Consider the following 25,358-nt stretch of genomic DNA (forward strand, 5'->3'; position numbering starts at 1 on the left):
CTCTGGGCAAGGGAGAATGGACCTGCCACCCCATCCTGAAGTGGACAGAAAATGGCCTGGGAAAGGCTAGTGTAGGTGAGCAAAAAGGCAAATTTCATGTGTCCTTGATGGTCTAGTGGTTAGGATCCAGCACTCTCACTGCTGTGGCCTGGGTTCGGTTCCCAGTCAGAGAGACCAGCCTGCAGTTTCATGTGACAACTGCATTGTTGCTTTTCTCACCTCAGTGTCACATGTGGCAGCAGCAGAGACCCAAGAGGTGACTTCAGGCTCCTTCCCACCTCTCTGGCACTGCTAAGACAACACTTGCCATTTTGAGAAGGGGCAGAGCTGGGTCACTCAAACTGCCCTTTCCCTCTCCCATGTGGGCAGCCCTGCAGGAAGCTCTGTGGCACACACAGCACTAGCCCAGCGCAGTGTCAGGTCGGCACAAGATCCATTGGTTCAGTTTGGTTGTTGAAGGAGACAACACAGAACTGGCTCCAGCCCCCACTCAGTAACCTGGGGAGCCATAGAGCTAGAAGAGATCTTAGAAGGTCATCAGGTCCAGTCCCCTGATCCAGGCAGGACCAATCCCAACTAAATCAACCCAGCTAGGGCCTTGTCAAAGGGAGACTTAAACTCCTCTAGGGGTGGAGACTCCACTACTTCCCTAGGGAACCCATCCCAGTGCTTCCCCACCCTCCTAGGGAAATAGTTTTTCCTAATATCCAACCTGGACCTCTTCCACCACAAGTTGAGCCCATTGCTCCTTGTTCTGCATCCGTCACTACTGAGAACAGCCTCTCTCCATCCTCTTTGCTGCTCTCAAATCCCACCAGGCCTGGGCCCCTCGGACAGGCAACGATTCCCCACTGGCCAGGGCAGAGCCTCCCTCTGACTCAGTCATGGAGCCTTCTCCCCCTGGGCCTGCCTCCCCTTCACTCAGCTCTCACTGCTCGGTGCTGCCAGGGAGGGGCCTCACTGCGAGAGCCGCCTGGGCAGGTTCCTGCCACAGAGACACGTCCCAGAGCAGGATGGATGCTCAGACCGACACTGAGTGTTGCTCAGCGCTGGGGTGAGACAGGGAAGGACAAAAGGGTCTAACGGCGCCAGCAGCCTTTCAGAGCAGCCCCTGACCCCACCCCCAAGTACCAGCCCCTCCCTCCACCCTTGCTGGGCTCCGCTGGGTGCTGCCTGGAGGGAGAGTTCCAGACAAGGACACCTGTGAGAATCTCCCCTGGGTGCCCCCACAAGGGCCTTCTGTATTTCCCCTCTGTGCCTCCCACCCCCACACACACACCCTTCCCCTGCCCGCCCTTCCCACTTTCTGCTCCCGCCTCCCCTGCTGAAGGCACGTGAGAAAACATGTGAGAAGTGGTTTGTTTATTTGTGGACCTGCCCCGACCGCAGCCCTAGAGACTCTGGAACAAAGAAGACACATGAGAAGAACCCAACTTTCTTCATTTTGCTGTGACATGGATGGATCTAGCTCAGGTTTCACTCAGGGGGTCCGTCTGATTGTGAAATACCTGTGACAGCCCCTGTGCTCCTCTGCCCCTCATCAGCAATGACATCTACTTGGGGGAGCACGTGCCCCGAGACTTATAGAAGGGACAACCTAGACAAGCCAGCATCTGTCAGACACCCTTCGATAGCTCAGCTGGCAGAGCGGCGGACTGTAGTGTGTGTTTGACAAGTGATCCTTAGGTCGCTGGTTCAACTCCTGCTCGAAGGAGTGATTGTTTTCCCTCCGGCCTGGCCTTAGCAGAAGGTAACCAAGGTGGTTGCCTTGGGTCCGTGTCTTCAGAGCCCTTCGCTGCAATTGACAGAAAGATTGTGGGTATGAGCTGCCAATCACATTTCTTGGGCTGAGCAGGTTATATCCACAAACACGAAAGTTCTTTCAAAACAATGGCCGTTATTCCACAATAACAATGCAAGAGTCTACACAGCAATTCCGTTAGTTTGAAATAATTCTGCAGTAACAGACGGCTTATTCCGACTTCTGCAAACCTCATTCTACGAAGAATAACACATAATCCAAATTAGCTATTTCAAAATAAGGTGTCTGTAGCTGCGCCACTGCTGCTAGTTTGAACTAGCCCCTCCCCAGGGCCATTCTAAGTTATTCCTCCTGGGGCTCTAAATCGAGGTAGCTCGTCAACACTGGGGAGCCTGCCTCGGACTATTCTGAGGTTTCCCTGCAGTGTAGACATGCTAGTTTGAAATAAACTATTTTGGAATGACTATTTGAGACCAGCTTATTCCAAAATAAATGTGCCGTGTAGTCATAGCCAGAGGGATGAAGCAGCAGGAGGAAAGCCCGGAGTCCAGAGGCCAGTCTGAAAGCTCAGTTTTCCATATGGCTGCACACAGTCACCTGTCTAGGTCCCATGGTGTAAGGGGTAGGACTTTGAATTTTGCAATCTGAGTTCAAATCTTAGTAGGACCTCCTGGGTTGGGGCTTATTGTTGTGAGGTTTTTCACACTGCCTGGCTATGCTGCAGGCTTCTTGCACAAGAATGGCAGTTCTTGTGCAAAAACTAGCACAGTGTCTACCCTGCATGTGCATTCTTGTGCAAGAAAAACAGTAAACCATTGGAAAAGAGGGCTTCTTGTGCAAGAGTTATTCCTCTCCCCATAACGAATAAGCCCTCTTGCACAAGAAGGCAGTGTGCACAGGCAAGAGGGATTTCTTGCACCAGAAACCCCTAAGGCTAAAATAGCCATTAGAGCTTTCTTGCACAAGAGAGCATCTATGCTGCTGTAGATGCTCCTTAGGAGGAGATAAACCACCTCATAGAGCTGGAAGGGACTTTGAGAGGTCAGATAGTCCAGCCCCCTACCCTCATAGCAAGCACAAGAACCCTCCCTGACAGATTTGCCCCAGATCTCTAAATGGCCCCCTCAAGGATTGAATTCAGAATCCTGGGTTTAGCAAGTTAATACTCAAACCACTCAGCTCTCCCTCCCTGTTGTGCCAAAGCACATGGATGTGTGGATGTGCTCTTGCACAAGAACGCTCGCACAAAACAGTTCTTGGGCAAGAAGCCTGCAGTGCAGATGGAGCCTAAAGTTTTTAATATTTTTTGTTTTAAAAATATTTCAAAAAGTTGTTCAATGTGCCCCAAGCCTGGAATTGTCTGCAGCTGCCTCCCTCGCTACAGTCGCTGGCTCCATGTGCACTGGCCTTCTGTCTGGGTGCTGGCAGAGGAGTGAGAGGTGGCAGGTACTGATGGGTAACAGGTGCCAAGGTGCATACAGAGAAGCCAGCGTCTGCATCTGACCTCGCTGTGCACAGCTCAGCTTTTAACAAACACTCTCCTCCTGTCTGCGCCTAACACCAGTGTCAGTGTCTGCTGCGGAGGGGTCCTGTCTGGGGGAAAATGGCAATTTCAGGGAACCCTCACAGCTAACATGGTAAAGAGAAAGAGACTCCACTAGGAATAATCACAAGTGTCATCCCAGATAGGACTTGAACCCACAATCCCTGGCTTCGGAAGCCAATGCCTTGTCCATTAGGCCACTGGGGCACATGAGTGATGATACAGAAACCGAAATTCCCTTTCTTTCTGGCTGGCCAGGGATACCCAGGGCGGAAAAGTTTTGGCTTTTCACAATGTTCCCTGGGCTGTTGTAGAAAGCTCAGTGCTGGTAACAAACCCAAACACTCCCTGGCTACATCTGCCCTACAGGCTTCTTGCGCAAGAACTGCTAGGTGCAACAGCGCGTCCACACTGCCATGTGCTTTTGCGCAAGAACGTCCATGGCAGTGTGAACGCTCTCTTGTGCAAGAAACCCCTGTTGCCCATCCATACTGCCTTCTTGTGCAAGAGCTCTTGCACAAAAGAGCTTATTCCTCATGGGGAGAGGAATAACTCTTGCGCAAGAAGCCCTCCTTTCCTACATTTTGCCATAAATTTACTTGTGCAAGAATGCGCGTGCATTATAGATGCTCCTCAAGTTTTGTGTAAGAAGCCTGCAGTGTAGATGTAGCCCCTGGGTGCCCAGAGAGGGGCTGGCTAGTCACAGTCTGGCTCGGAGCACTTTCTGCAATGGGAAGATGTCCATGGAGCAGGCGTATGACAGCGGCACACGGCTCTGGTGGGCTGGGGAGGGAGGCCCAGCATCTGGAGGGGCGTTTCCAAGAGAAGCTTTTACTGACAGTGTCTGTCTCTGGTCTGATTTCACAGTGTGGTGAGACACTGGCACCCACAGCAGCATGGATGGGGTGGCTGGTGGGAGTGGCTGGCGGGCGGCTGGTAGGAGCAGTAGCAAGTGGCCAACAGAGTGGGTGAGATGCCTCCTATCCCCACCCCCCCAAGAGTGGGAGGTGAGCTCTGAAAACCACCTGTGAGCTCTTATCTGCCCTGAGCAAGGGCAGCCACTGTGAGTGGGGTACGGAGAAAGTTTGGGCATGTGAATGGGACACTTACATGGCTGGACTTACATTGCTGGCAAAGGACACTGCTCAATCCTCTTGAGCGGGGACTTACTTGTGGGTTGGTTCTGAACCCTGCTTGTGCCCAGGCCTGACATAACCTGCCCCACAGAATTCACACAGCAAACCGGGCTCTCAAAGCACAGGGGGAGTTTGGGGGCTCATTGCTGGGCCGTGGAGTGAAGCATCAAACCAGCCCCCTCCTGTGGGGCCTGTGAGTGCTGCTGAATCTGGGCCTCTGCACCTAGGCATTGGCAAACAAAAGGTCTGGGGGCCACACAGAGACCCCGCTGGGCTGAGCAGAAAGTGGCTGGGATTTCACTTCGTTTGTGCCTGTGGGCTTGTCTGTCTGCAGCCTGGAAACCTCCTGGCTCCTCAGACCACTGGTCTGGATGGAGCGTTACAGAAGTCGGAATAATAGAATTGCTGTGTAGACGCTCCCATTGTTATTGCAGTGTAATGGCCGTTATTTCCAAGGAACGCTGCTGTGTAGATGCAGTCTCAGAGAAATGCTGAGCAAGTGCTCCTGCAACATCTGGGGAGACAGGGAAATGAGGTCACTTCTCTAGCTATCAAGAAGAAGACATGTCAGGAGTGGGATTTGAACCCACATCTCCATTCAGAGACCAGAACACACCACTGAGGGAAAAAACAGAACCTTGCATCTGGCACCTTAGACCACTTGGCCATCCTGGCTCCCACGCAAACACCTTCAACTGCAGTTTTCTTACATGTGTGCATTGCTCAGGGAGGCCAAATGAGCCCATCAATTTCCACACCTAACAGCCGCTCTACAGCACAGCTGGGTTTATCCCCACTCACCCTCACTGACCGTTGTGAGGTAATTTGCAGGGAGCTCACAAGAAGTGGAAGAAGCTACAATAAGGCACCACTGAGAGTTGGACTCAGGATCTCTTGTTTATAAGGCAAGTGCTTTAGCCAGCTAAGCCTGGCATCTCCTTCACACACTGGGGTAAAATTGTTCTACTTTAAGGTTCCAGACAACACCTTTGACTCCCAACATGCAGCCATTTCCCTCCAGCCTTCCCGCCCTGGCAGTGTCTGGCCCCCTGGGCACAGAAAGCTACAGCTCAGTGGGCAGGGGGCTTTGGCTTCCTTGCCCATGGGATGCTGTTGCAGGAAGGGCTACTCAGCAGGGGTGGGGTTCACCTGTTGAGGAAGGGAAGAGTATTTGGGTGCAGACTGGCTAACCTAGGGTGTGTCTAGACTACCGAGTTTTGTCGACAAAAGTGGGCTTTTGTCGACAAAACTATATCAGCGTCTACACTACCGCTGAGTTCTGTCAACATAACGTCGACAGAACTCAGCAGTTTTGTCGACGCTGGTATACCTCATTTTACGAGACATAACACCTTCTGTCGACAGAGTTTTGTCAACAGAAGGTGTTATTGCCTGTAGGGTTGCGTCCAGACTACGGGGTTCTGTCGACAAAGCAGCTTGCTTTGTCGGCAGAACTCAATGTGTCTGGATGCTCTATGTCGACAAAACTTCCATCGACAAAACCCGGTAGTCTAGACGTACCCCTAGTGAGGAGGCTTTAAACTAGGTTTGAAGGGGGCAGGTGACCAAAGCCCAGAGGTAAGTGAACAACATGGACACCTGGGAGATGGGGCACAAATGTAACAGCAGAGATAAAGGAGGGACGTGGGACCACTGGGAAGCAAAATCTAATCTGTGTCTTAGATGCTGGTATAGACACACAGGACTATGGGTAATAAGCAGGAAGAAGTTGGTATCACAGGGACTCGGTGGGATAATACACGACTGGAATATTGGCACAGAAGGGTATAGCTTGCTCGGGAAGGATTGGCAAGAAAAAGGGAGGAGAAGTTTCCTTAGTCTGAAACATGCCAACACTTGGCCTGAGGTGGAGAGGGTCACAGGAGACAGACTTGTCAGGAGTCTCTGGGTTAAAGGGGTAAAACCCCAGGGTGATGTCACACTAGGCGTCTATTACAGACACCTCCCCAGGCAGAAGAGGTGCCTGAGGCTTTTTAAACAATTAACAAAATCATCCAAAGCGCAGCTGGTTTCACACACACTCAGCCTCACCCACAGCTGGGAGGCAGTTTGCAGTGAGCTGAAAAGAAACTGGCTGGCAGAAACAAGGCTCAGGATATTTCTGGATCCAGATGTGCAAACAGCTGGCAGCCAAGCTTGTTGCCCTTGTTAGGGGTGTGACCAAAACACAGGCCTCACTGTGAGCACGATTTGAGCCTGAACAGGGAAACCCTTTTGGATTTTTAGTCCAATTCCTTAACCGCTTGGCCATCACTACTGTGGGAGAAGCGTCTCCTGTACTTGTATGTGAACAAAAAATGTGTTACTTGCTCTTTGGCCAACTCAGATTGCTACAGGGCAAAGGAATTCTCTCTTAATTCTGTGCCCTCAGGAAGGGACCAACCCAAAGGAGGCCGGGCCCCCATCTGGGGTCTCCAACCCAAAGCCTGAGACCCAGGGGTTTACAATCCAGACGATCAAGCTACGTCTACACTGGCACCCTTTTCCGGAAATGCTTAAAATGGAACAGTTTTCCATTATAAGGATTTCTGGAAAAAGCACGTTTACATTGGCAGGATGCTTTTCCGGAAAAAAGCCCTGATTGTCATTTTTGCGATCGGGGTTTTTTTTGCAGAAAAGACTACTGTGGTGTCTACACTGGCCCTTTTCCAGAACAGTTTTTCCGGAAAAGGACTTTTGCCCGAACGGGAGCAGCATAGTTTTTCTGGAAAAACACTGACAATTTTACAGTAGATCATCATTGCTTTTCCAGAAAAGCAACCGGCCAGTGTAGACAGCTGGCAAGTTATTCCGGAAAAGCAGCTGGAGACACAGCCCTTCAGTGTTTGCTGCACTTCTCCCTCCCCCCAGCAATGCTAAATCTCAAGGCCAACTCTCCAGTCCCAGCGGCTGGGGGAGATGTGCATGTCAGAGCCTCTGCCCACCGAGCTGTAGCCTTCTGTGCCCAGGGAGCCAGACACCGCCAGGGCGGGAGGGAAATGGGGAATGGCTGCACTTTGGGAGTCAAAGGTGTTGTCTGGGACCATAGAATAGAACAGTTTTAGGTGGTGGCCTGCAGAGGGCACCATGGCTTACCTGGCTAAAACACCTGTCTAGTAAACAGGAGATCCTGGGTTCAACTCCCAGTGGTGCCTTGCTGTGGACTTTGATCATATTTTCCTTATCTTCCTATCCCCTTCTGGGACACAGAAGAGGCCTCCCCTGGCCACGCATGGAACTGCTGGTTCAGGAAAAGGCTGATTGGGAGAAGGAAACCAGAAGCCTAGAGCGCGTCCAGAGGCTACTGGCACTGGCCAGGCAGGGCTCTCACTCCACTGTATGTCCCTGGGTACCACACACTGGCCAGTGAGTCCTGCTCCATCATTGTCCCAGTGCTCTGGCTGTGAGAGACGTGCCTGTAACTCCCTGCTGGGAGCATGGGCCCTGCTCTGCCTGGTGGGGGAGGGAACAAACACTGGGCCGGTTGACAGGGGCTCTGACACTCCAGCAGTGGGGCACTTGAGCCCTTCAGCTGGATTCAGACCAGGCCGGTCGGAGCCTCTCACACTCGCCAAGGGGGATTCTGCACTTGCTGCCATGGGAGCCAGGGTCACATTGCAGAGCTCCCCCAGGGACGTCCCACGGTGCCACCAGCCCAGCACCTGCTGCTCTCCCTGCCCTCAGCAATGTGGCTGCATTTTATCCTTCCCCTTCAGTGACAACTGCCCATTCCCTGCCAGCCCCAGATCCTGTGGGACCTGCTCCCTTCCCCACGAGCAGTGAGCGCCAGTGCTGCTCCCTGCCGAGGCTGCGGCTGTGGGAACAAGCCCCTGGCTATGGGAGGGAGACAAGATGTCCAGGTGTTGAGTTTCACCCATGGCTAGTGTGGGATGACCCACACTTTGGGGACAGCTGGAGGTGCCTTCTGAGAGCTGATTTTCAGAGGGGCGTGATCAGCTCTTCCTGTGTTTCTGGCTCCTTCCAAGGGCTTGAACCTGGCACCTAAAATTGAGGAATGTGCATTTGGAAGAGGGAATTTCTGTCTTTTTGTCATTTTTTGTGTGTCTCAGTTACCTGTTACCCATTGGTACCCACCACCTCTCACCCCCCTGCCAGCACCCAGACAGAAGGCCAGTGCACATGGAGCCAGCGACCATAGCAAGGGAGGCGGCTGCAGCACAATTCCAGGCATGGGGCACATTGAACAATTGTTTGAAATATTTTTAAAACAAAAAATATGAAAAACTTTAGGCTTCATCTACACAGGTTTCTTGCCCAAGAATTGTTTTGGGCAAGAGTTCTTGTGCAAGAGCACATCCACACTGCTGTGTGCTTTGGTACAAGAGAGCAGGGTAGCTCAGTTGTTTGAATGTTAGTTTGCTAAGCCCAGGGTTATGAGTTCAATCCTTGAGATAACCATTTAGGGATCTGGGGCAAATCTGTCAAGGATGGTTCTTGGAGCTTCTATGAGCACAGGGACAGGACTATCTGACCTCTCAAGGCTCCTTCCAGCTCTATGAGGTGATATATCTCCTTATAAAGAGCATGCATGGACACTCTCTTGTGCAAGAAAGCTCTAATGGCTATTTTAGCCATAGGGATTTCTGGCGCAAAAAATCCCTCTTGCCTGTGCACACTGCCTTCTTGTTCAAGAGAGCTTATTCGTTATGGGGAGAGGAATAATTCTTGCACAAGAAGCCCTCTTTTCCAATGGTTTACTGTACATTTTCTTGTGCAAGAATGCACATGCAGGGTAAACACTCCGCTAGTTTTTGCACAAGAACGTCCAGTCTTGTGCAAAAAGCCCACAGCAGAGACCATAGGTGTGCAGTGTGAAAAACCTCACAACAGCAAGCCCACCCCAGGAGGTCCCATGGAGATTTGAACGTAGCTTGCAGGATTCAAAGTCCGGAGTGCTGCCCCTTACACCATGGGACCAATATGGCTCAGTGGGTGTGGGGACCTGGGATATTCAGTTTTCCAGCTGGCCTCTGCACTCCTGGCTTCCCTCCTGCTGCTTCATCCCTCTGGCTATGACTACACGGCACATTGATTTTGGAATAAGCTGGTCTCGAATAGTGATTCCAAAATAGCTTATTTCGAACTAGCACGTCTACACTGCAGGGAAACCTCAGAATAGTCTGTGGCAGGCTCCTCAGTGTACACGAGCTACCTCGATTTAGAGCCCTGGGAAGAATAACTCAGAATGGCCCCGTGGAGGGGCTAGTTCAAACTAGCAGCAGTGGCGCATCTACACAGGCCTTATTTTGAAATAGCTAATTTGGAACAGGTGTTATTCTTGTAGAATGAGGTTTGCAGAAGTCGGAATAAGCCGTCTGATACTTCAGAATTATTTCAAACTAACGGAATTGCTGTGCAGACTCTTGCATTGTTGTTGTGGAATAACGGCCTTTGTTCCAAAATAACTTTTGTGTGTGGACAGAAACTGCGCAGCCCAAGAAATGTGATTGGCAGCTCCTCCCCACAATCCTTTTGTCAATTGAAGTGCAGGGTTCTGAAGACATGGACCCAAGGTAAACACCTTGGTTGCTTTCTGCTAAGGCCATGCCGGAGGGAAAAGAAAGACTCCTTTGAGTCAGAGTTGAACCAGCAACCTAAGGATCACTTGCCAAACACACACTACAGTACTCCGCTCTGCCAGTTGAGCTATCAAAGGGTGCCTGAGCAGCCTTAATTTGTCCAGGTTGTCCCTTCTGCAAGTCTCACGGCAACTTCTCCCCCAAGTAGATGGCATTGCTGATGAGGGGCAGAGAAGCACAGGGGCTGTCACAGGTACTTCACATGCAGACAGACCCCCTGAGTGAAACCTGAGCTAGATCCATCCATGTCACAGCAAAAAGAAGAAAGCTGGGTTCTTCTCACGTGTCTTCTTTGTTTTAGAGTCTCAAGGGTGTGGCACCGAACCCTTTTGTGCTGGCCGTAATGTTTTCCTTTATTTAAAATGAAGTTTGATCAACTAACATGAGACAGTTCAAACGCTTAATCTTTTAACGATTTAAATTAAACTTTTCTCCCCAGCTGCAGCCCTAGCAAAATGGCTGGGGTGTGATTATGTCATTAGTGGCGAGTGTCCATTAGTAACCAAGAGTCCATGGAAAGGTTTGGGGAGGGCAGGGGCTCAGCAAAGGGGTGGGGTCTTGCAGAAGGGACGGGATAGATCCTGGCTTGCCCTGACATTTTAAAGGTTTCTTTGGGGGCATGTGGCACCTTGAGCAGCCTCAGATGTTCCCTGTGTGAGCCCCAGAACCAGCTCTGAGTGACAGAGGAAGAGGGGGAGCAGCTCACACATGCCAAGGGGCTGGCCAGGGGCAGGACATAAGCCTGCAAGGCAGCAGTGACATCACAAGGAACTTTTGCAGCACCTCAGCTCATTGGCTGGGAGGCAGTGACCTCACAGAGGGTCCATGGCAACAGCCAGGTGGGACAGGCTACAGGGCTGGGGCATCTCAGAGACCCCCATGGCCTGGCTGCCTGGAATCTCCTGTGTGAGGTTTCCCCTTGAGGGCAGAAGGGATTGAGGGTCCCAGCTGGGAGTGTCTCTGTGGAGATTTCCCCTTTCCCCAGGCTGCAGTGGGAGGGGCTGGCACTGAACTGAAGAGAGATCTTGGAGAAGCAAGAGGAAGGGCTGTAAACACCCGATGAGGATGGGATTTGAACCCATGCCTGCAGAGCACAATGGATTAGCAGTCCATCGCCTTAACCACTCGGCCACCTCATCTGAGCTGTTAGAATTTGTTACTAATTACTCAAAGCCAGCATTGCCAGGAACCTTTGTGCCACTCGCAGGCTGGCCAGGGACACCCAGGGCTGGAAGGTTTTGGCTTTTCACAATGTTCCCTGGGCTGTTGTACAAAGCTCAGTGCTGGTAAGAAACCCAAACACCCCCTGGCTACATCTACCCTGCAGGCTTCTTACACAAGAACTGTTTTGTGCAAGAGTTCTTGCGCAAAATGTCTTGTGCAAGAGCACATCCACACTGCCATGTGCTTCTGGGCAAGAATGTCCGTGGCAGTGTGCACACTCTCTTGTGCTGGAAAGCTCTGATGGCCATTTTAGCCATAGGGATTTCTTGCACAAAAAAACCCTGTTGCCCATTCATACTACCTTCTTGTGCAAGAGCTCTTGCACAAGAGGGTTTATTCCTCATGGGGAGAGGAATAACTCTAGCCCAAGAAGCCCTCTTGAGTCGTAAATTTAGTTGCTCAAGAATGCGCGTGCAGTGTAGATGCTCCTCAAGTTTTTCCTCAACAACGGCCATTTTTGAGCAAGAAGCCTGCAGTGTAGATGTAGTCCCTGGGTGCCCAGAGACGGGCTGTCTAGTCACAGTCTGGCTCGGCACGCGCTTTGTGCAGGGGCCATTGGTCTTTCTGCCAAGGTGCGTGTCTGGGAGCCAGGACTCAGGACCCTTCCCCCAATCCACCCTCTGACCCGCTCACACTGTCTGGCTGCCTCCAGCACGGGCTGAGCTCAGGGGTGTGACCTGCCCTGCAGCTGTGATGGCATCAGGCCCTTCCCGCCGGCCTGCTCCGTCTGGAGATGGAGCTCCAGTGGCCTCAGACACCCAGCAAGAGGAACAGAACTCTCTTTGTTGAACCTCAGGGCATGGAAGCTGAAGCACCTGAACCTTGTAACAACCAGCTGAGTCTTAGTGGGTCCCACTGAGATTTGAAGTCAGATTGCAGGATTCAGAGCTCTGAGTGCTGCCCCTTACACCATAGGACCTGTGGTGTGAAAGTGCAGTGGGCACCTCTGACTCTCAGCTCTCAGGCTGGCCTCTGCTCTCCTGGCCTCTCTCCAGCTGCTTCATCTCCCAGGACTCCCTATAAGAAATGTGTCACTTTCACCCCTGGGAGCAGCTCAGCCATGCAAAGGGGCTGCCTGGGGCAGGACATTAGCCCTGGAGGGCAGGGGTGGGTGTGGCAGTGACATCACAAGGGCCTTTTGCAGCCCCTCAGCTTATTGGCTAATGGATTTTGGCAGGTGATGACCTCACAGAGAGTCCATGACAGTGGCCAGGTGGGACAGGCTGCAGGGCAGGGGCCATCTCAGAGCCCCCCCATGGCTTTGCTGCAGGGAGTCTCCTTGAGAGTTGCCCTTGAGGCTTTTTTGGGGCCTTCTCCTTTCCCACAACTAACTGACCTAGATGACAGACGTCCCTGTGGAGAAGGGAAGAGCCTCCAAGAAGGCCTCTGTAAATGCAGCAGGGGAATTAGCTCAAGTGGTAGAGTGCTTGCTTAGCATGCGAGAGGCAGTGACCCCCCCCCCCTTTTCTTACCTGCTCTCCCAAGAGAGACAGACCTTGCTCCCCTTTCTTTGCCACCAGCAATTGCCATGCTGCAAAGCAGAGAGTGGAGATATCAGGCTCTGTGGTGCAATGGAAAGCAAGTTGGACTTTTAAGCTGCAACAAAATACAGGACTATGTAGCACTTTAAAGACTAACAAGATGGTTTATTAGATGATGAGCTTTCGTGGGCCAGACCCACTTCCTCAGATCAAATAGTGGAAGAAAATTGTCACAACCATATATATCAACGGATATAATTAAAAAAACCGAACACATATGAAAAGGACAAATCAAATTTCAGAACAGAACGGGGATGCGGGGGGGAAGGTAAATGTCTATGAGCTAATGATATTAGAGGTGATAATTGGGGAAGCTATCTTTGTAATGGGTAAGATAACTAGAGTCTTTGTTAGGACCCCGCCGTAAAGTGTCGAATTTTAGCATGAATAACAGTTCAGAGGATTCCCTTTAAAGTGCAGTTTTAAAAGGCTTTTGAAGCAGGATGCAGGTAATTAAGTCATTGAGATAATGTCCTTTCTGGTTGAAATGGCAAGAAACTGGTTTTTTTCTGTATTTTGTTTCAGCTACCCTAGACTAACATGGCTACTTTTCTATCACTATTTTAAGCTGCAGTGATTCATGTGAGCCCAGCTAGACATTCAAAGTTTGTGGGTTCAAGTCCCACGAGTGTCACTTTAGCTGCTTTCTCATTTCCAGGGCGCAGCTTTTACAGAACAGGCAATCCTTAGGGTGAAACTGGGGTGGGCTTGAGTCCAGACAGTTCCCAGCAGACCCCAGTGAGGATGGAGGGAAGGGCTGGTTCTTGCGGTTGGGGCTGGGAGTTGTTCTGAAAGGCTTCAGGTGCCATTAGATCATTTTGTCCCTCCCTGTCTCCTACCAGTGCTGAGCAACACTCAGGCTGTGTCTGCCCTACACTGCTCTTCTGGGAAAAGCTACGCAAATTTCAAAACCCAATTTGTGCAGCTTTTCCTTTTGCTATTTTTTGGGGGGGGCAGGGAAGAGGCTTTTCTGACATTTGGCCTGTTACACTGGGCAAGTCACACAAGGGAGGCAGCAGGCAGAGCCGGCCCAATGCACCAGCCTCCCAGGGCAGGGGAGGCCAAGGCACAAGCAGCTGCCTGGCCTAATTTATCTGGCTTCCCCAGGTTGGCACCCAGGGGCATTATCAGCTGACGTTATCTTCCCCCCCCCCTGTCACATGAGCATCGGGCTCATCAACAGGCTGGTGAGCAGCAGCTGCAGTTACCTGGGCACCGCAATAAGAGCAGACCCTGTGTTTCTGCCTGGCTTTGAACCAGGAACCTCTTGCGTGTTGGGCAAACGGGATAACAACTACACCACAGAAACACATTTCAAGGGATGGAACTTGTCTGACTGTTCTGTTCCTGGCTCTTTCTAACTCCCTGCTCTGCAGGGGAGGGGAATGCTCCTTGTGAACACTCCACCTCTTGTTCTCAGGGACGCGCCTAATTTCCTCACCAGCCCCTTGAGATTTGTAGCTCAAAGCTGGAGCTGCTGTGGAAGGAGGTGAAACTACAGAAGCTGACAGGGGACAATCAGCGGGCGGAGGGTTATTTTTTCTCCTCCCTGGGCTGATGTGGCTAGAACGGAGGAGAAGAAAATCCTCTTCCCTTCTCCTCAGAAGATGGAAATTGCAGTTGGTTCTCTCTTTGGTTCTACTAAAGCTGGACCCCCAGGACTAGTCTTTTTCTTTCTAAAACCGTGGTGAAAACTAAGAGCCAACTTCTCACAGGCTGAGAATGTGAGCTAAGGAAAGGCACTGCGCAGCATGGGGCTCAAACCCATGACCCTGAGATTAAGAGTCTCATGCTCTACCAAGTGAGCTAGCCAGGCTGTGTGGGAAAAGTTTCCTAATATCCCATCTCAGGGTAACAGGAGCCAAGTGTTCTCCACTGCCTGACTCAAGGCTCTTTCTTGCCACTAATGTGGAGTTCTGGTCTGTGGAGAGGTTTGAACTCGAACCCCACTCCCAACACACCCACTTCTTTCCTCACAAGGAACGGCCCCATTTCCATCTCTCCAGGGACAGGAGAAGGGCTCTGGCCTGTTCTCTGCAAAATGCTCAGCCTGTTTCATTTTCTGCAGGAACGAGTGGGATCCATGTGCCCTGTTCCCCAGTGACAAGTGTGTGTCCTCTTCCCCCCCTTTCCACAGACACAGCAGGCCAGGGGGCTATGAGCCTCCAGAGGCCCCTTCCTACTTGGCCTCCCACAAAGCTGGGGTGAAAAGCTGCTGGACCCCAGCCCTCCTGGGCCAAGCCATGGCAGAGGTAGCAGGATTCACTCCCATCTTCTCCTGCCTGCACCCTGGTGCTGAGGGGCCGGCCCCTTTCCTGCTTCCCCAACTCTTATTCCCACAATGCACTTTGTGCAGGGGCCATTGGTCTTCGTGCCAAGGTGCGTGGCTGGGAGCCAGGACTCAGGACCCTTCCCCAAATCCCCCCTCTGACCCGCTCACACTGTCTGGCTGCCTCCAGCAAGGGCTGAGCTCAGGGGTCAGGTGGGTGACCTGCCCTGCAGCTGTGATGGCATCAGGCCCTTCCCACCCACCTGCTCAGTCTGGAGATGGAGCTCCAGGGGCCTCAGACACCCAGCAAGAGGAACAAAACTCTCTTTGTTGCATGGTAGGGCATGGAAGCCAAAGCACCTGAACCTTGTAACAACCAGCTGAGGCTCAGCAGGTCCTACTGAGATTTGAACTCAGATTGCAGGATTCAGAGTCCTGAGTGCTGCCCCTTACACAATGGGACCTGTGGTGTGAAAGTGCAGTGGGCACCTCTGACTCTCAGCTCTCAGGCTGGCCTCTGCTCTCCTGGCTCCCTCCAGCTGCTTCATCTCCCAGGACTCCCTGTCCTGCCCCAGCTCTGCTGCTTTCAGGGCAAATTCCTTGTTAGGACCAGTCACACTCTGGGGGTCAGTGAGGGCCCCTCCCACCTGAGATGTGAGTCACACAAAAGCCTCGTTTCCTGCTCCATTCCCAACGCTGGATGCAAACATATGGTTGCTCTGGGGGTGTAACAAGTGCCCCCGTAAAAAGTTCATCAATTTAAATGAAACTTTTACATCCCCAGGTGCGTCACACTTTGGATTTCTATTGAACAGGGATTCTTCAAATGACCACAAACCCCTCACGTGCTCTAGTGCCAATGCACATAAACCAGGCAAACCCGCCCCTCAGCTGGAACCAATTCAACCCGACTCTGTGTGTGTGTCTGGTTTCTGTTTCCATCCATTCAACAAGGTGTGATCTTATCTGGATGCCCATTAGCTCGTCCTTACTCTCCTTTGGCCATGTCCTGCAGAAGAACAAGGACCATGTCCAGCTGGGGATGAATGGCCACAATCCATCTTACAGCGTTTGATTTAGCAAGTCCAACTAAGACTCACTAAATCAAACCCAGAGGCCACCCCCACCAGCTTCCAGCACTTCTGCTCTTTGTCCCCTTTGGCTTCCCACTGTGGGGACATGGCCAACTCCAGCTACATAGGGAGGGATGTCAGGAATAGCAGACACGTTGGCCAGGCACCACTGGGGGCTGCCTCCCTCACCTCCCCCACACTCAGCAGCTGCTTGGCCAGCTTAGCCATGGGGCCGCTCTCTGGGACTTCTCTCCCAGCTCCTCCACCTGTTGCCATTGCCCATCCCAAGGTAGGGGGGACGAGAGTCACTCTCCCCGGTTGCAGGAGCTGCAGAGGTTGCACTTGCAGGGTCTCTGGGCACTGACACCCCCAGGGAATCACAAGGGCACTTGGCGCCGGCTCGCCTGTCCCAGCAATTGCAGTCAGAGCCCTGCCTTGCCAGTACCAGGCACAGCAGTCTCTGCACCTGCTCCAGGCTTGTGGTTTCCTTCTTTCCAATGTTCCTCCCCAATCAGCCTTTTCCTGAACCAGCAGTTCCATGGGTGGCCAGGGGAGGCCTCTTCTGTGTCCCAGAAGGAAATAGAAAAATGTGATCAAAATCTACAAGATGGCACCACTGGGAGTTGATCCCAAGATTTCTTATTTGTAGTACAAGTGTTGTAGCCAGCTAAGCCAGGAGGACCTAGGAAAATGTGAATTACTACTGCACATGAAGCCCTCACCACTGCCGGAGCCACTCCCTGTGCTCAGCGGCCGGCTGCTAGCATGTGCAGGCTGGGATACTGTGTGCAGGCAGCCTGCACATGCAGGATATGATGTAGTGCGCTGTGAGCGGAATGGCCCCATTCCCACCTCCCTTCCCGTGCTGATCCAGTGGTTGAAAGGGGCTGTGGCTGCTGCTGACAGGGTAGGAGCTGGGCAGCAAGATGCTGGCAGCAAGAGATTCTGGCTGCTTGTTTCCCCTGAGTCTCAGTGCGCCATGTCGATCGCCAGCCACCTTGACTAAACCTCAAACCAGCTGGACTAGCCAGCCCATGTCACAGTGAGTTGCTAGTGGACCTATCAGAGAAGAGCCCTCAGCAGCTGCAGAAATGTCGCTGCAACTGTCTGAGGCGCCTTTCTTGAAAGGGCCACTTGTCACATGCATTTCCTTAGGGCTGGCTAGCTCTGTTGGTTGGATCATGGTACTAATAACTCCAAGGTTGTGGGTTCAAGCCGTATGCTGGCCACAGGGTTGCTGGGTTTGGTAACTTCTCTTCCTTGTGTCACACAGTCAGCTGTCCCTGTGGATAAGGGTTGTTCAATTTATTGACTTGCTCTGATTCTGCCTCTTGCTATGGACAGGGAAGCAAAAACAAGGGGAAAGGCTGAGAGCTTGGCAGGACTCAGGCCAGAAAGCCGAGCTTATGCTCACAACTATTCTGGAGGCCACCGCAGGCCACCACCACTTGGGGGATGTTGGACTTGCCAAGGTCCAGCCAAAGGAGGGACTGGGGTGTCAGAGGCAGGGTCTGGCTGGGAGACTCACCTGGCTGAGCCCTGGCCAACAGCCCAGCACATTTCATAGAATCATAGAATAATAAGACAGGAAGGGATCTCGAGAAGTCATCGAGTCCAGCCCCCCGCCCTCAAGGCAGGTCCAAGCTCCATCTACACCATCCCTGACAGATGTCTATCTAACCTGTTCTTAAATATCTCCAGAGAGGGAGATTCCACCACCTCCCTTGGCAATTTATTCCAATATTTGACCACCCTGACAGTTAGGAATTTTTTCCTAATGTCCAATCTAAACCTCCCCTGCTGCACTTTAAGCCCATTACTCCTTGTCCTGTCCTCAGTAACCAAGAGGAACAAATTTTCTCCTTCCTCCTTGTGACACCCTTTTAGATATTTGAAAACCGCTATCATGTCCCCCCTTAATCTTCTTTTTTCCAAACTAAACAAGCCCAGTTCATGAAGCCTGGCTTCATAGGTCACGTTCTTTAAACCTTTAATCATTCTTGTCGCTCTTCTCTGTACCCTTTCCAATTTCTCCACATCTTTCTTGAAATGTGGCGCCCAGAACTGGACACAGTACTCCAGCTAAGGCCTAACTAGTGCAGAGTAGAGCGGCAGAATGACTTCACGAGTTTTGCTTACAACACACCTGTTGATACAACCTAGAATCATATTTGCTTTTTTTGCAACAGCATCACACTGTTGACTCATATTCAACTTGTGATCCACTATTTCCCACGCAGCTCCTTCCCTGCACAGGCTGCAGGTGTCAGGTGCCTGGAGGAATAAGAGCCTGAGTGGAGGGGGGAGGGCTTCATGCAGGCAGCTCCCATTGGCATTGGAAACAGTCCAGAAAAGCACGACAAAAATGATGAAAGTTTGGATCAGCTGCCATATGAGGAGAGATTGGGACTTTTCACCTTAGAAAAGTGGAGACAAAGTGGAGATAAGATAGAGGTCTATACATCATGGCTGTTGTTGAGACTGTAAATAAGGAAAGGGATTGTTCTTGTTCCCATAATAGAAGAACTAAGGATGTGCCATGATATTAGCAGGTTGAAAACAAACAAAAGGAAGAATTTCTTCCCACAAGCGCAGTCAACCTGTGGAACTCCTTGCCAGAGGATGTTGTGAAGACCAGGACTATAAGGGCATGTCTATACTTGGAAACTATTTTGAAATTGCTTAAATCGACTTAATAACTTCCAGTCTAAGAAAATAGAAACAGCATGTCCTCAATTATGGGGAAGCCTCACAATTAATCCGAGGCAGGCTCTCTTAATGTTCCTTCCTGGGGGCATGGAATTAAAAACAGAGAAGCAAGGCTGGGAGCAGCTGAAGCCAAGAGCCCTGTTCTACTGTGTCAACAATCTCTGAGGTGGCATGAAATCCCCTCTCCAGGTTCTAACCCTGAAATACCATCAGCTTTATGACATTGTTCCTGGCCTCTTGGCTCAGCCTTTGAACTCTGACTGCAGATGTCTGCTTACCAGAGATGGAGAGATGCCAAAACAGACTAAGCCATGTTGGCAAAGGCTTTTGCCAAAGCCCAGGATTGAACCAGGGACCTTTAGATCTTCAGTCTAACGCTCTCCCAACTGAGCTACTTCGGCAACTGCTGCAAGGATTCTGATGCTGCCTCTTCTCTCAGGCATGTTTTTCTCCACAGCAGTGCACAAGAGCGATGCTGCTGCCAGTGGCCCTGAAAGGCAAGATGAGCTTTGCCTGCCCCCCCCCCAGACTGACTTGCACTTGGCCCCACTCCTACCTCTCTTCCCGGGGTCTCCTAGTGGCTGAAAGGGACTGTAGCTGCCTATGGGGGGGGGGAGAGAAGATGGGCAGGGGGCCGTGTTCCCTGTGAGATTTTCCATCCATGGGTGGAGTGAGTTTCATAATGTGCACCACTAGTGAGGTCGTTTGCGCTTGTGTGGATGTGTGCTACTGTGGTACCCGCCAGTTACTCACAAACAGCTTAGCTAAATATAGTTTCATAATTTTATAGAAGAAAAAATACTGAAACAAGGGATAATTAACAAGGTACATGACTTCATGTATTTAGTATGAAATCAACTACAAAGAACATTAACACTGCAACACATTCCGTAGCCATTCGGTATCTTACACGGATCTGTTCCTTTGAGGCATAAAACAAAATTGTTCATTTTCTTGATTTAGCATACAAGCAATGATGATTCATATCGCTACATGAAATGAAATCGTTGTTACACTTTATGATGGAACTTAAATATTCTGTTATTTAATGGGCTCAGTTCGGAGTGCTGTTTGTGTACGTCTACATTTGCTTCCTACTTCGGACTAGGGATGCAAATGTAGGCGACTGAAATTGCTAATGAAGCAGGGATTTTAATGTCCCATGCTTCATTAGCAAGATCTCGCCTGGCGCACTAGATCGAATCACACCTGATTCGAACCATGAAGTGCACACCAGGAAACGGTAGTTCGAACCAAAGCCCGTGGTTCAAACTAATGTTACGCCTCATTTTTTGTGTAAAAGGTGTTGTCCTGGACCATAAACCGAGTGACCGTGTCCGGGGAGGGCACCATGGCTCAGCTGGCTCAAGCACCTGCCTTGTGAACAGGAGATCCTGGGTGCAACTCGCAGTGGTGCCTTGTTGTAGCCTTTGCTCACATTTTCCTAGGTCCATCTGGGTCAAAGAAGAGGGCTCCCCTGGCCACCCATGGAGCTGCTGGTTCAGGAAAAAGCTGATTGGGGAGGAGTCAACCACAAGCCTGGAGTGGCTGCAGAGGCCACTGTGACTGGCAAGGCTGTGGGAGAGTTTGAACTCCCTGGATTTCATACTGGAGCTCTGCTTAAAGCTGCAGGATCTGACTCCAGAGGCTGCTCTTAAATGCAACAGAGTTTGAGCTGCTTGCAGCTCTGCCTTTGGGACAGGGAGTTTGTACTAGAAAGAGGCAGGCTCAGTGACTAAGAACAAGAGGCTGGGCATTCCCATCATTGAAGGGTTGTTAGATCATCGTGAGAACGTTGCCCGGTACGCCACTTAAAAGATGGGGTGGCAGGGAAGAGTAGGAATGAGACTGGCAGGGGGCTGAAGCAGCAGGGTTGGAGTGACCAGGCCAGCTGTGCCGGGGGCAGGAATGTCTCCGCCTTGTTCTCACAACTATTCTGGAGGACACTTGGGGGACGTTCGACTCACCAAGGTCCAGCCAAGGAAGCAGACAGCAGAACTGCCCTTTGAGGGGCCCGAAGGCGTCTGCACACCAATGCAGGCCCTGCTGAGCCTGCCTGGGAAACGTTCCTGGCTATAGGGCTGCCCTGTGTAGGGCTTCACAGGGAGGCAGGAAATGGGCAAAGTAGCCAGACAAGCTGAGGGAGGCAGGAAAATTCTGATCTTTGCATCTCCCCATGTGAGGGTTTGTCTACACGTCATTCCTCTTTCAAGACAGAAATGCAAATTCAGCTGAGAGAAAGTGCAAATGAAGCGGAGATTTGCATAATCATGTCTGACCAAAATTTCGAAATAACCAATTTTGAAATAACAGGCGCTGTCTAGACACAGTTCTTTGGAAAGAAAACCCTTCATTCTAAATCACCCTTACTCTTAGGCTACGTCTATACTGGCCCCTTTTCCGGAAGGGGCATGTAAATTTCATGAGTCGTCGTAAGGAAATCCGCGGGGGATTTAAATATCCCCCGCGGCATTTAAATAAAAATGTCCGCCGCTTTTTTCCGGCTTTTAAAAAAGCTGGAAAAGAGCGTCTAGACTGGCCCCGATCCTCCGGAAAAAGTGCCCTCAAAGTAGGAATAAGACCCTCCGGAAAAGGGCACTTTTTCCGGAGGATCGGGGCCAGTCTAGACACTCTTTTCCGGCTTTTTTAAAAGCCGGAAAAAAGCGGCGGACATTTTTATTTAAATGCCGCGGGGGATATTTAAATCCCCCGCGGATTTCCCTACGACGACTCATGAAATTTACATGCCCCTTCCAGAAAAGGGGCCAGTGTAGACGTAGCCCTTATGAAATGAGGTTTAAGGGTTAGTTCTGATGTAGGGTTTTCTCCCAAAATAAGCAAATCTCAACAGCGTTTTGTATTTCAAAATAAAGTATTTCGAAATAGCATTGGTCTGTGAATATGCAAATGAAGTGCAGGATATTTAAATCCCAGCTTCATTTACAATGTTGAGTGTCTACATTTGCATCCCTCTCAGATTCTCTGGGCACTGACACCCCCAGGGAATCACAAGGGCGTGTGGTGCTGGCTCTCCTGTTCCAGCAATTGCAGTCAGAGCCCTGCCTTGCCAGTGCCAGTCACAGCAGCCTCTGCATCCGCTCCAGGCTTGTGGTTTCCTTCTTCCCAACACTCCTCCCCAATCAGCCTTTTCCTGAATCAGCAGTTCCATGGGTGGCCAAGAGAAGCCTCTTCTGTGTCCCAGAAGGATGCAGGAAAACTTGAGCAAAGGCTACAGCAAAGCACCACTGGGATTTGAACCCAGGATCTACTGCTTACAAGGCAGGTGCTTTAACCAGCTAAGCCATGGTGCCCGTTTTGCCTATGACCCCACTATAGAGTTTTTCCAAGATAACTTTTCTATCTAGGAAAAACTCTGCCCCGTCCATGGAACAGGTCAACTTTTTGAGATCAGTTTCCAAAAAAGTGAGCGTGTTCTTTCGGAAGCCCTGTATTCCTCATTGTATTAGGAATAAGGACTCTTCTGAAAGAGGAGGTTTTCCCCACATTCGGGCCCGTGTAGATGGGCCAAATGTCAGAAAAGCCTCTTCTGAAAAAAAAAAGTGTCTCTATAACTGTTCTAACTTATGGTCCCAGACAACACCTTTGAATTCCAAAGTGCAGCCGTTCCCCATTTCCCTCCAGCCTTGGAGGGGTCTCAAGGCCTGTGCAGCCCAAGAAATGTGATTAACAGCTCATACCCACAATCTTTTTGTCAATTGCAGTGCAGCCTAAGGGTCACTTACCAAGCACGCAGGACAGTCCACCACTCTCCCAGCTGAGCTATCGAAGGGGGCCTGAGTGCTGCTGGTTTGTCCATGTTGGCCCGTCTACAAGTGTCAGGCCCTGTGCTCCCCCAAGCGAGTGGCATCGCAGAAGAACCCAGGAGCACAGGGGAGCTTCCCATGCAGAAGGACCCCTGAGCTAGATCCATTCATGTCACAGCAAAAGAAAACTAGCTGGGTTCTTCTCATGGGTCTTTTTTTGTTTCAATGTCTCCAGGGGTGCAGAAGGGGCAGATCCAAAAGAACCAAACCGGTCGAGTGCATCTGGGTCCTGCCTCTCACTTGTGCTGCTCCCTCTCCCAGACTGTTCCTACGCCCAAGGCAATAGCTCCACACCCAATGGATGGGTTAGCAGAGGCCAGGGGGAAATAGGCAGAGTCTGGCAGCTGCTGGGACCGGACCTGAGGGCATCAGGGGAAGCAGCGAGAAACACAAACTCAGCCCCCTGCATCTCTAGCCAGGCTGGTGGGTTTCATGGCTCCAGCTCATCTGAGCCAGCCAGATGAGAGACCGAGCCCCAGTGGACATTAGACACCCAGCAGAAGGCACAAAATCTCTTCTCACCAGCCTGAGAACAAGAAACCTAAAGCAGGAGGGTTTTGCAACAACCAGCCTAGGAAAATCCCACTGACAGTTGAACTCAGGTTGCAAAGTTCAGAGCCCTGAGCGCTGCCCCTTGCAGCATGGGACAAACAGCTGATGTTTTTGGTGGGCACCTGGGACTCTCAGCTCTCAGGCTGCCTCTGCTCTCCCGGCTCCCTCCTGCTGCCCCATCCCCACTGCATAGACTCAGGAAAAATCCCTGGGCTGCAATACTTAGTTACACAAATAATTCACCAGCTCAGACGTGATTTCTAAACCCCCAAACAAGGAAATTAATAAAACCTGATGGACTAGGGAGACTTTTACCTACCTACACATTTCAAGAAGTCCAGTTCTATGTAAGGCAAGATTGTGTGGCCTAATAGATACGGCATCTGACTTGGGATCGGAAGATTGAAAGTTTGATTCCCTTCACAGTTGTGTTTACCTTCCTTGGTCTGTGCTTGTGGATCCTGCTGTCTTTGATCTGGAAAGATCCTATGTAACAATGTAGTTTTTCTATAACCCTATGGAAAGGCCTATAGCTATTCAGTAGGTCTAAACTAAAGCCTTCTTCTGCAGCCAGACTGAAGAGCAGCTGCAAAGCCTGGAGTCACATGATCACATTCCATCTAAATGACATTGAAATAGTGTCACACTAGGCTGAGAGAAGGAATCTTATCCTAGTGGCACCCACTGTCATCAGGCAAGAAGCAGATCTGTAGGTGGGTAGAGAAAACTTAATCAGTAGCCTTTTGTCTGGCATAAGACTGCTTACCAATAGCTGTGGTTGTGCAATTGGCATTCTATGATTCTTGTCCTCACTTACCTGTTGTTTGTCTGTGATAGTCTGGTTTGGATCTGTTTCTGTTTGCTGTACAATTGATTTTGCTAGGTGTAAATCAACTAAGGCAGTGGGATTTGATTGGTTAGGTAATTCTGTTACAGTATGTTCTGATTGGTGAGTGAAATTACACTAAAATAATTGGTTAAGGAAGAACTAAGCAGTATTGAGTTTCTCTATGTAAACTGGGGTCCAACAAGGAGACCAGCAAGAAGAAGGAAAAGGGGAGAAAAGAAGAGGAAGGAAAAGGGAAAGGAAGACCAAGAAGGAGGAGAGAAGACCTTGAAGCAGGACTCACCTCCAAGGCAGCCTAAGACCAGAACAGCCAGGACTCCTCTGCACAGCTGTTGAAATGGTTTGCTGTGTGAATTCTATGGCAGGAGACGTCAGGCCTGCGCACTGGGATTATTTACCAGTTTCCCTGGCTTGTCATTGCCTGCAGCTGTTATGGCCAAGTGGTTAAGGCATTGGCTGTGAAATCCAATAGGGTTTCCCTATGCAGGTTCAAATCCTGCTCACAGTGAGGTCTGTGTTTTGGCCACACCCCTTCCTAGGGCAACAAGGGCCTCTGGTAACTAATCCCAGTGCCCAGGCCTGATGTTGCCTGCCCCATAGAATTCAAACAGGAAACCTGGCTCCTAGTGCACAGGGGGAATTTGGAGGTTTGTTGCTGAGCTGTGGGGTGAAGCATCAAACTAGGCACTTCCTGTGAGCATTGATGAATCTGGGCCCCTGTGTCTGGACAATGGCAAACATAAGGTGTGGGGGCGACACAGAGACACTGAGTAGGAAGTGGCTCTGGGACTTTTCTGTCTTTGCCTGTGGGCTTGGCTTTCTGCAGCCAGGAAACCTCCTGGCTCCTCAGACCACTGGTCTGGATGGAGCGTTACCGAAGTCAGAATAATGGAATTGCTGTGTAGACGCTCCCATTGTTATTCCCAAATAACACTGCTGTGTAGATGCAGCCTAAGAGAAATGCTGAGCAAGGGCTCCTACAATGTCAGGGGAGATGGGGAAATGAGGTCACCTCTCTAGATATAAAACAGGTGATGTGTCAGGAGACCAGAACACCCAACTAAGGGAAAACACATCCTTGAGTCTGGCACCTTAGACCACTCGGCCATCCTGACACCCATGCAAATACCGCCAATGGCAGTTTTCTTACATGTGTGAGTTTCTCAGGGAGGCCAAGGGGGCCCCTCTCTTTCTCTTTCCCCATCTAACAGCCGCTCTACAGCAAAGCTGGGTTTATCTCCACTCACCCTCATCTACCTTTGCGAGATGCTTTGCAGG

General features: G+C 50.9%; 5 non-coding genes across 5 annotated transcripts; 2 read left to right on the forward strand and 3 right to left on the reverse strand.

Moving 5' to 3' along the window:
* Nucleotides 1-101: 101 nt before the first annotated feature.
* TRNAE-CUC (transfer RNA glutamic acid (anticodon CUC)) lies at nucleotides 102-173 on the forward strand. Its single transcript has one exon. It is a non-coding gene; the product is annotated as a tRNA-Glu (tRNA).
* A 7,349-nt stretch (nucleotides 174-7,522) lies between these two features.
* Nucleotides 7,523-7,596, forward strand: TRNAT-AGU (transfer RNA threonine (anticodon AGU)). Its single transcript has one exon. It is a non-coding gene; the product is annotated as a tRNA-Thr (tRNA).
* A 3,502-nt stretch (nucleotides 7,597-11,098) lies between these two features.
* Nucleotides 11,099-11,180, reverse strand: TRNAS-GCU (transfer RNA serine (anticodon GCU)). The gene has a single exon. It is a non-coding gene; the product is annotated as a tRNA-Ser (tRNA).
* An 8,005-nt stretch (nucleotides 11,181-19,185) lies between these two features.
* On the reverse strand, nucleotides 19,186-19,258 carry TRNAF-GAA (transfer RNA phenylalanine (anticodon GAA)). Its single transcript has one exon. It is a non-coding gene; the product is annotated as a tRNA-Phe (tRNA).
* A 2,836-nt stretch (nucleotides 19,259-22,094) lies between these two features.
* TRNAT-UGU (transfer RNA threonine (anticodon UGU)) lies at nucleotides 22,095-22,168 on the reverse strand. Its single transcript has one exon. It is a non-coding gene; the product is annotated as a tRNA-Thr (tRNA).
* Between the last annotated feature and the right edge of the window lie 3,190 nt (nucleotides 22,169-25,358).

Source organism: Pelodiscus sinensis, chromosome 19 (genome assembly GCF_052426305.1).
Source record: "Pelodiscus sinensis isolate ZL-2025 chromosome 19, ASM5242630v1, whole genome shotgun sequence".
Lineage (NCBI taxonomy): Eukaryota > Metazoa > Chordata > Testudines > Trionychidae > Pelodiscus > Pelodiscus sinensis.